Source organism: Rousettus aegyptiacus, unplaced genomic scaffold (assembly GCF_014176215.1).
Source record: "Rousettus aegyptiacus isolate mRouAeg1 unplaced genomic scaffold, mRouAeg1.p scaffold_m13_p_1, whole genome shotgun sequence".
Lineage (NCBI taxonomy): Eukaryota > Metazoa > Chordata > Mammalia > Chiroptera > Pteropodidae > Rousettus > Rousettus aegyptiacus.
The window spans coordinates 80229382-80239364 of NW_023416284.1; positions in this window are offsets into that span (position 1 = coordinate 80229382).

Genomic DNA, 9983 nt, shown 5'->3' on the forward strand with positions numbered 1-9983 from the left:
ACCTGGATGCTTTTAAAAAATAGAGATTCAGAGGAACCAAAAAAGTACTAAGTCAGTATCTCCAAGGAGTCATTGTAGGCTGTTGGGACCGGGTTTTGAAGATCACTTGCTAAATGAATCAACTTCAAATTCCTTGGAAGAACTTTGGCCCCAACACTCATCCCACTTTTCAGCCACACTTGTTTCATTTCCCATAGGTACACCCATTCTCTGCCCTGCCATACTGCTGTCTAGATGTCCTCTACAACTGAAAGCTTCTTTCTGCCCGCTTTTGCCTCTCCAATTGAAGGCAAAATCAATTCCATCAACCTCCGAGATTCCTCTATGCCTTACAATCAAGAAAATCCCTACTCTATCACTTATCACTTTGTACCTATATTTCATTTTTTAAAAAGATGTCTCTCCAGCTAGATTAACTCCCTGAGGGAAGTCTTAAGTAGCTTTGCATCCCTTAACTCCCCACACAGGGCTGGCACATACATATAATATATACGTATTAAATGACCAAATGAAGATGAATATGAGAAAATACATTATTTCCAAACGTTAAAGAAGAAGAAACAACAGGCCCAAGGTGGGGTCACTTACTCTCAAGACAGCAAACCCAAACTTAATTGCAGTTTCAGCCCCTCCCAGGAATGGAATTTAAAACTGGAATTTCCTGATCAAGGCTAGTGAGGTAATCTGCCTGATAAGACCCTTGTGCCTTTCCCTCAAAGACAAGTGAGCTTGCCTGAAACAATTTTTTCTCTTCTTTTGCTAAACACCTTCTTATCCTGCACAGTTTCCTATAAGAACTTTCTATTTTGCATAAATCCTCACAGCAGGTCTCTGTTTACTAGTTGAGATGCTGCCCTATTCAGGAACCCTTCAATAAAACCAATTAGATTTTCAAATTTATTTGGCTGAATTTTGTTTTTTAACACAGATATGGAATTTTATAGAGATGGAATAATGTGAAGGACTACAGTTTTTTTTAGTTTCTAAAATTTTTAAATTTCTGAAACTCTAGAAATTTTCCATTTTCTGCCTGAAGTCTAAAATCTCCACGTCATACTACAAGCCTTTCTTCCCTAGCATCTTTAGCTAAAACCACCAACCAATAGCGTACCAAGGGAAAGGAGCTATTAGCTCAGGTGCAAACAATAAGGGATGATTTTGGCTATGAAGATTTTAAAGGTGATAATAAGCTAATTAAAAACCTCTGGTTTCTATTATCACCATGTGCTGGCAATTGTAAACAAAGTCAGTGGTAAAAGTCTACTAGTCCCCCTGCCCACCAAGTAACCTGTCCTCTTATAATTTTTCTTTTATTTGTCATAAATGAAGTTATGTGCGTCTTTAAAGCTTTATCTATTAAGGAATGAGAGAGAGAACAGAAAAAGCTCAATCAATTCAAAACTACCTTCTTCTTTACCTTTCTTGGCCTACTTAAAAGATTCTTAAGAGGATATAGAGATAAAAGAATTATGCATTCATCTAAATATAATATTTTTATATGCTTTTCTCTTAGGGCCTAAAAAAATTAACATTTCCTCCCAACTTCTAAGCTCTTCTAGCTGGGCAATAATCAAATTAACAGACAGGTTCACAGGAAAAAATCAGAATTTTAATATATGTCAATAGAGAATTCACACAAACATGAAAATTGCAAAGAGAGTGAGGCAACATTGGATGTATGTGACATTTTGGACAAAGGACAAAAGTGGGGGCTGGGGTCTTAGATTTCAGAAATAAGAATAGGCAATTTACAGATAGTTGAGGAAGAGCAGAACACACACAGCAGGCAAATTCTTGCTAGTAACTCAGAAACAATGGGACATGGGGTATCTAGCTAAAGCTGGGGTAAAGATTCTTAAGGTGATTAAGCCAAGCCTGTTTTTTCCTGTCTGAATCTCTTGGGTAGGAAAGAAAGGGGAGTCAAAGGTTCTGAGTCTTTCGTGTCTTAATAAACAGGTTAAAATCAGTATCCCAAAAGGCAGCTTTGAGATGGTAAAACTTTTGGTTCCCTTCAGAGCTTACACCAATGAAATAAAAGGTTTCTAGGCTATTTCTGCTGAATTTGGGTAGCCTTAAATACAGTAAACAATTCTATTAGACTACAGAATGTAGTTCTGTGTAAAGATAGGTGATAAGCACAAACATCTCATTTTATTTCCTCCTGAAATACTAAAAACAAAACATACAAAACCCACACAGGGCAGGGAGAATGAGACAGGAAACAAAACTTTGGAAGCTGAAAAACAGATGGACCAGTGGTAAATGAGTTAGCTGACATGAAAAGCTGAATGTTAAACAAATGGAGAAAGCTGAAAACAGCTTGATTTATACCCCAGGATCCTTAAAGTTCTCGGGAAACAGGGGTAAAGAAGGTGTAACTTTCATCAAAGGAAGATGAAAGTAAAAGGTGTTTTAAAAAGCAGTAAATCCATGGATCCCCTCCCTCACTGCATGACTGCCCATCCCCCACTGCGGCAGAAGGTGGGAGATACGTTGTCAGAGGAGAGGAAAGAAATTCTCTGGACTGGAGGATGCCAGGCACAGTTAGGGGTGGGGAGACTCTAATAAGGGGGAGGATGGTGTGACTGTTTACACACTGAAGAATGAGACAGTTAAAGCTTCTCCCTGTTCTCAGCTTCCGGATGCTGGCAGTCAGTCTCTCACCTCCAAGCAGGATGCTGCACTATCCTGTGTGTGTTTGTGCATGTATGTGCACGCGTGAATGTGTATGTGTGCACATGCCTAACCTGACCAGCCCTAAAGAAAGACTTAAGATGTAGACTTAGCAGGTCCCCATCAAACGGCCCTTCTATATCACCCTCAGTCAACAAGCCCTATTTGTGTTCTCAGAGGTCCCAATCAGGGGCTTAGTCCCAATTTTTAATTAGAAGCAGGCTATCAGGGGTTAGCAGATATTTGAGGAAAGCCTCTAACATGAAAGAGGCCAAAACAAAGAAGGGGAGAAAGTAACTTGGAAGAAATAGGACACTGCAGGGAGAATATACTTCCAGAATCTCCTCTAACATTAATAACAGGAACTGTCCAGCCTCCTGCTAGGGCCTCAAAACTGAGTCAAGACAGCATTTTTTTTTTTAAGATAGCATTTAAAAAATAATAATATTACAGAGATAGAGAGAAGAGAGCGTACTTGTGAAAGGGAGTGAAATAACATCAAAAGTTTCATTCAGAGAATAAAAGAGGTGCTATTAGGAATTAAAACTATATCAGAAATGAAAAGTTCAAGGTAAAATTGAAAGTTTCCCAGAGCAAAAGGCAAAGAGATGAAAAATAAGTCAGGGGACTGTCATACAACATAGGAGAGAGGTAAAGGGAGATCCCAGGATGACAGCTAGCCATGCACCCGCACAGGGACAACCAGCCCACAGAGCTTTCATGAAGATGAAAGCAACAGTATGTTTGATGAAAATGAACATTGGGAAGGGACCTAGAAAATTAGCAGAGAGTTTGGGATCAAATTAGTTATAGCCACATAAAAAAGTAAGCAATTAAAAAAAAGAGAGATATTTGTTAATTTGGGGAAAACTAATGCATAGGCAGGAAATCCAGCTCAAGCTCTTCTCCTGTTGGCAGACAGTCCCACTAGCGTGAATACTGAAACCAATGTAAAATATTATTGTATTGAGAGGATGGAGAAGAGGAAAAGAAGTGTAAATGTGTGGGAGGGGGCTGAGGGAGGAAAAAAACTAAATCTTCATCTTTCATGGAAGAAAAAAAAATAACTACTTTAAACTGAAAAATAAAGCAATAGTAATACTAGCTAGTTCATTAAAAATATGAAGGTATACACCACAAGAATCAACTAAAAGCACACAGCTAACACTAGGGAAGGAGAAATAGAGGAAGAGGGAGCATGAGGAAAGTGGTCTAGGACAATTTTTTTTAACCTTGATAGTTTAATTGACTTTTAAAATAAATAAATATACATAGATTTGACAAAAAGCGAAACAAACAAATATGGGATTTATTTGTAAAAGGAAAAAAGTGTTTATTCTAAAGCAGCTTATTACTATTGTGGACGCTGAGAAAGAAGACATCTACCAGAAAGGGCTTCTTGTGGCTAACTGGGCTCAAATTTAAAAACAAATAAACGAATAAACAGCGACAAAATCCCAGAGCCTAGCGGGTGTTTCTAAACAGGGGCCACTCACCAAAGCTGCACTTTAGGGAGCATCCTACATTAAACTGTCTGCCTACACTGTATCCTTGCTATCTGAGCCACCCTTTATAGAGGAGTTCCTGGAATCCTATTTCAACCAATAGGCCATCAGATTCTTTACTGACCATCAGAAAGACTTCATTCGGACCTATCAAGATAGTGCCTTTTGGACCAATCAAACTGTAAGGATGTGGAGTCCTCATTTGCATGAGGATGAACCAATCAGGGACAAAGAGCGAGGACTTCTCTCTATGCAGATCAGCTCCCTTCTACTTGGAAGAGATCACTTTCTATTTCCACTGAAGACTGCAGAGTGCCCTTCCCTAGCTGGAGCTGAAACACTAAAGACATTTGGCTTACTCACTGTACTAGAGCAGAGAAGAGCAGTCAGAGTAGAGCTGTCTAGCTGGAGAGTGTTCTTGCCCCAGGGCTGCCTCACAGCCACGGTGTTGCACAGCTCTACTGTTTCATAACTGAGGTATAACACTACTGAGCTGTTCCACAGCCGTGCTGTATCATGATTGAACTGTTTGCCCTGAATAAAGTTTCCTTGTTCACCATACCCCAAATTGAGGATTCCTTTTGGCATTGAATTGGCAAAATAACGATTGGTCGACAATATAAAGTTTAGACATTTTTAACAGTAAAGTACTAAACTTCTCTGGATAACACTATTTTAGCCTAACGCTACAATGAGTCAAATTCCTCACCCCGAACAAGTGGAATTATTTAGTTTCTGTAAGAAGCTCATGACTTTTTCAAAAAGTCTTTTTATTGAGATACAATTGACAAATAATATTATATTAGTTTGAGGTGTACACTATAATGATTTGATATTCTAAAATTTTATTTATTTTAATTAGTTTTGAGTATATACTACATTGGTTAGACATCTATATTATTCATAAAATGATCCCCCCAGTTGCTCCCTCCCTTGACCCTCCACCTAGCCAACATATTAATGCTAATTGCATTCCCTATGCTGTGCTCCTCATCCCTGTGACCATCCATTAGATACTAATTAGTACTTTTTTAACCTTTCACCCCATTCTTTCAGCCCCTAACTCCCTCTCCCCTATGTCTGTCACCAAATGTCCACTATATTTGTGAGGCTGTTTTTGATTAGTTTGTTCTTTTTGTTCCTTAGATTCCGCATATAAGTGGAATCATATAGAGTATCTTTCTTTGTCTGACTTAAACACCTTCTAGGTCCATCAAAGTAATATTTTTTTTCATCACCTTCCTTTTAGTTTGTGTTTGTCTTTTAATCCGAAGTGAGTCTCTTGTAGACAGCATGTAGGGGTCTTGTTTTCTTATCCATTCAGCCACCCTATCCTTTGGTTGGACCACTTAATTATTTTCCATTTGAAGTGCTCATTGATAGGAACGTAGTTGTTACCATTCTTTATTCCTGTTTTTGATACATGTTTTTTCTTCTTAAAGAAGTCCCTCCAACATTTCCTGTAATACTGGCTTGGTGGTGATAAATTCCTTTAGCTTATTTTCATCTGAAAAGCTCTTTATCTGTTCTTCCACTCTAAATGATACCTTTGCTGGATAAAGTTTTCTTGGTTATAGATCCTGGATCTTCATCACATTGACTATTTTGTACCAAGCCCTTCTGTCCTGCATAGTTTTTTTTTTTTTTTTTTGAGGAATCAGCTGCCAGTCTTATGAGTATTCCCTTGTAGCTAACTAGCTGCTTTTCTCTTGTTGTTTTTAAGACTCTTTCTTTGTATTTAACCTTTGGCATTTTAATTATAATGTTTCTCCCCCAAATCACAGCCCCACTCAAATCACATCCAGGTGTATCCTCAGTGAGTCAGGTGCTCCTTGCCAACCAGTGCCTAGACTCACACTGAAGGCAGCCGGCCTCAGTTTCTGGTGTGACCTTTTGAGGCAACTCTAAGCACAGCATCTGTGGATTGCTTACTGAATCTTAACAGGTGGCCCCAGAGGGGCACAAGCTAGGGCTAAACTTGGCCAGAAGCTGAACCCTTCAGAGGACTGAGCCACTAAAAACCTACTACACAAAGCCGCGCTAATATGACCAGGAGACTTAGGAGCTTTGCTTAATACATGGAAACAGATATGGAAAGACAACCAAAATGGGAAGACAAAGAAGCAGAAACCATATGAGAGAACAGAACAGAGATTCACATATAATGGAGTCAAGTAATCTAACAGATGCAGAGTTCAAAACACTGGTTATAAAGATGCTCAATGAACTTTTGGGAAGTGTAGATAAATTCAGTGAGAACTTTAACAAAGAGATTTAAAAAACATAAAAATGGAAATGGAAATTATAAAAGGGAACCATTCTGAAATGCGGAACATGTTATCTGAGATGAGAAGTGTATTAAATGGAATAAACAAAGTGAATAAAGAAGAAGATCAAATGATCTATCTAGAGAACAGTAAAGCCAAGGACATTCAGTTAGAATGGCAAGAAAAAAGGTGCCAAAACTATAAAAATAATTTAAGAAACACTATTAAGGGTCAAAATATCTGTCTCATTAGCGTACCTGAAGGAAAACAAGACGTTAAACAGCTATTTGAAGAAAAAATGATGGAAAACTTCCCTAACCCAGTGAAGGAAATATACGTACAACCCCAGGAAGCTCAGAGAGTCCCAGAAATATGAATCCAAAGAGGTCCACACCAAGACACATCATAATTAAAATGCCAAGGGAGAATCTTAATTAAATACAAAGAAAGAGTCTTAAAAACAACAAGAGAAAAGCAGCTAGTTACATATAAGCAAGCACCCATAAGAAGGGCAGCTGATTTCTCAAAAGAAACTTTGCACAATAGAAGGGCTTAGCACCAAATAGTCAATGTGATGAGAACCCAGGCTCTGTAATCAAGAAAACTTTATCCAGCAAAGGTATCATTTAGAGTGGAAGAACAGATAAAGAGCTTTTCAGATGAAAATAAGCTAAAGGAATTTATCACCACCAAGCCAGTATTACAGGAAATGTTGGAGGGACTTCTTTAAGAAGAAAAAACATGTATCAAAAACAGGAATAAAGAACGGTAATAACTACATTTCTATCAATGAGCACTTCAAATGGAAAATAATTAAGAGGTCCTACCAAAAGATAGGGTGGCTGAATGGATAAGAAAACAAGACCCCTACATGCTGTCTACAAGAGACTCACTTCGGATTAAAAGACACACACAAATTAAAAGGAAGGTGATGGAAAAAGATATTGCCTTGATGGACCTAGAGGGTATTGAGCTGAATGAAGAAAGTCAGACAAAGACAAATACTAGATTATTTTTACATACATGTGGAATCTAAAGAACAAAATGAACAACAGCAAAAACAAAAACAAACTCACAGATACAAAGAATATTCTGAGGGCTACTAGATGGGAGGTAGGTTATGAGGGGATGGTGAAAAAGGGCAAAAAGATTAAGAAGTATAGATGGATAGTTACAAAATAGTCATGGAGATATAAAGTGTAGCATCAGGAAAATAGTCAACGATGTTATAATCAATATGTAAGAGGGAAGAGATATACTAGATTTAGTGGAGTGATCACTTTGTGAATTATATAGATCTCTAATCGTTATGCTGTACAACCAAAACTAATGTATGTCAACTATAATTGGGAAAAAATTCATTAATTGTACAATGTAAAAAACAAAAACAAAGAACAGAAACAAAAACAAACATCTTCCATTTTGTACAGCTCCTCCAAGCACATTTCTAGTTCAGGCAGGATAGATAGCCTAGGGACATCCCCTCCCCTCCGGAATAAGGCTCTGGTATTTTTCCTTTGTCCTTGGTTCAGCCTTCTCTCTATTTTAACTCCAGCAAGGGGAGAAAGCCTAAACCAGTTCTTTTCAGCGTAGATGCCATCTTTGTCCAAGACCTGACCTTTGGCTAATTATAATATCATTATAATGTTATCTGCATTGCAAATACTCTGGCTCCCATCACACATCTGATGCCACGACAGTTCTGGAAACACCAAATAAGAAAAAAAAATGGAAAACCAAGTTTTCTACCTGCTGGGAAGAGACATGAGGCTACCTAACACCACATCTCTGGCACTTACCTCCAAGAAAAACAAAAGCCCATAATCCGGATATCTTCACTGTGACTCACTCTCTGAGTTTGCCTGTACTTCCCGCTTAAGTGTGTACTTTTGCTTTAATAAACCTTGCACTTTCTTGCTTGATGTTTGCTTGCCCTTGAATTATTTCTTGCTGTATTTCTTGCTAAATTCTTTCTGCTGGTCATTAGAGCTTCAGGCCAAGTTCTTTATTGGACTTCCGTCCTCGTCAAGCTTTCCAACATCAGTTGCTAGATGGGATGCTGCCCGATTCATGAATCATTTAATAAAGCCAATTAGATCCTCAAATTTACTCAGTCGAATTTTGTTCTTTAACAAGACATACATTAAACTAGGTTTTGGATTTATTGCCCCCCTCCTCACACCTTGCATTTTTTAGCTCAGAAATGTGGTCAGATCTACTATACCCAGTCATATTGTTACTGCTTGTCCTTTCTGTACACTTCAGTTGCTCTCATCTGAAGGCTCCCCCTCCTTCCTGTCCCCATGTTGCTCCCCATCCCTATCCGGATAAATACATATCTGTCACCTGGGTCTGTTTCTCAGAGGAGTTGTTTCTATAACAAGAGAAAGTATGTAGAATGATTCCCTTTCTTCTCCTTTAAACTAGAGGCTGATGCCAGAACTGTAAGAACGTTAAGCTAGTTCTGGGGTTCATCTGCCTTCCAACATTAAGATATGCTACCTTTTTGAAGACTTAAAGCCCTCACTATGTTGCTGGTGGGGCTGCAAATTAGTACAACCACTATGGAAAACAGTATAAAAGCGTCTCAAAAAACTATGACTTGATATACTATATGATCCAGCAATCCCTCTACTGGGGATTTACCCCCAAAACTTGAAAACTTATATCCAAAAATATATTTGCACACCAATGTTCATAGCAGCATTATTCATAGTGGCCAGGACATGGAAGCAACTGAAATGTCCCATGATAGATGATAGGCTAAAGAAGCTGTGGTATATGTATGCAATGGAATATTATTCAGCCATAAGAAGAGAGGAAATGCCGCCCGCCATTTGCAATAGCATGGATGGACCTTGAGATAATCATGCTAAATGAAATAAGCCAGACAGAAAGAGTTGAAAATCGCATGGTATCACTTATATGTGAGATATAAACCTTAAAGAATCAAATGAAGAGGACAAACAAACAGAGACTCATGTACATGGACAATAGACTAGTGATTACCAGAGGGTAGGGAGAAGGGGGTAGGGGGAAGGGAGGTGGGGTAAAAGGGGTCAAATATGTGATGACAGAAAGAAATCTATCTATGGGAGGTGAACACGCAATGCAATACACACACACACACACACACACCCCTTACTGTTAAATTGCATACCTGAAACTTTCTGGATTTTGTTAACCAATGTCACCAAATAAAGAAATAAATAAACACATAATAAAAATAAAGCTTCACTATAAATTTTTAAGGTTACTTGAGTCTCTGAAATATTATTAACATTCTATATGTGAGCCCAGGAGTCAAGTGCCCTTATTGTTTTCAGGTAAGTTTTATCATTTGATGACAAGATCTGTGTTTCCTATGGGCCTATGTGATACAATCTTAAAGGATACCCAAGAGAGAAGAAAGAGAAATAACCAAAGAATGACACTTTCTTTTGATAGAAAACAATTGAGAAAGTGATGGCCAAAGTGTGAGAAAAGCTACCAAAAATATTGTTTAATTCTTGGGTAATTTGCACTTTAGAAAAGAGAC